General features: G+C 41.3%; 1 non-coding gene across 1 annotated transcript; it reads right to left on the minus strand.

Moving 5' to 3' along the window:
* Positions 1–889: 889 nt before the first annotated feature.
* On the minus strand, positions 890–996 carry LOC141675844 (small nucleolar RNA R71). Its single transcript, XR_012556474.1, has one exon. It is a non-coding gene; the product is annotated as a small nucleolar RNA R71 (small nucleolar RNA).
* Positions 997–1,492: the final 496 nt, after the last annotated feature.

The raw sequence follows: 1,492 nt of genomic DNA on the forward strand, positions 1-1,492 counted from the left end.
TTATTCTCTTAGTTATAATTGTTAGCTTAAGTTCAGTTAAAAACAATCTCAATCTGTTAATCGTCTTAGCATTGAATAACAGTCATATCATTGTTGCATAAGTGCATAAATTACAAGTTAACCTAAACCAGTCTTTGTGGGAACGAATCTAATTTATATCTTATACTACTTGCGAACACGTATACTTGCGTGAATTTTAGCGTGTGTTTAGTGACTAACAAGTTTTTGGCGCCGCCATCGGGGAACTCGGTGTTAATTTTTAGTTTATGTGTTTTTCATCAGTGGTCGTTAAAGTTCATTAAATCAGACATTGTTACTTATATGTTTCCTTGTCTTATTTCAGGTACTCTAGGGAGCGTGTATGCATACGCGTTCGCGGTCTCGTAAGAGAACTCTGGATAAAGCCGAGGAAGAAGCTGTAGTGGTTCGAAAGGATGTTTTTGAGGATGAAGAGAAGGTAGAAGAAGAAGAGAACGTTGATGAACCAGTTTTAGTGGTGATGGGAGATCAAGCAGAAATTCTTAAGGCTTTGATGGACTATTCTCAGCCTAAGATCAATGATATTCAGTCGAGCATCATTAGACCAGCCATCTCGGCTAACACTTTTCAGATCAAGTCAAGCACGATTCAGATGAGATAGAACTCAGTTCAGTTTGGGGGTTCTCCTAAAGAAGACCCCAACTTGTATATCAGGGATTTCATTGAGATCTGCAACACCTTCAAGTTCAATGGTGTGACTGCAGATGCTATCAAACTGCGACTCTTCCCATTCTCTCTGAGGGATAAAGCAAAGTGTTGGTTATATTCTCTACCACCATGGTCTATCACCACATGGGAGGATCTTGCTCAAAAATTTCTCACTAAATTATTCTCTATGGAGAAGACTGCTGCAATCAGGAATGCTCTTACTTAGTTTGCTCAGCAAACTGGAGAATCTCTGTGTGAGGCTTGGGATCGATATAAGGAGATGCTAAGGAAGTGCCCACACCATGGCATGCCTGATTGGATGATTATAAACTATTTTTATAATGGATTGGGTGCTACTTCTAGACCCATGCTCGATGCAACTTCAGCTGCAACAAGCTAATGAAATATCTGAATTAGAGGAGTTGAAGCTCATGTGCAAAAGCCTAGCTGTTTCTATCAAGACCTTGGAAAATCAAATTGGGCAAATTGCCAATGCCTTGCTAAATCATCAACCGGGTACACTACCGAGTGACACTGAAGTACCAGGAAAGAGGGAAGATAAAGAGCAGGTGAAGGCAATCACCTTGAGGCCAGGGAAGGTTGCGAATCCCGAACAAACTTAAGTTTCGAATGAAGAAGCTGGGGCTGAAGAAGAAGTAGAGCAGCAGGAAGCAGAAGTGGAACCAAGGAAGACTACTGTTGAGCACACTCCTTCTGAGGGTAATACAGGGGAGAAACAGATCTATCCTCCACCGCCTTTTCCTAAGCGGCTGCAGAAGAAAAAGCTGGATAAGCAATTTGAGAA

Source organism: Apium graveolens, chromosome 7 (genome assembly GCF_009905375.1).
Source record: "Apium graveolens cultivar Ventura chromosome 7, ASM990537v1, whole genome shotgun sequence".
NCBI lineage: Eukaryota > Viridiplantae > Streptophyta > Magnoliopsida > Apiales > Apiaceae > Apium > Apium graveolens.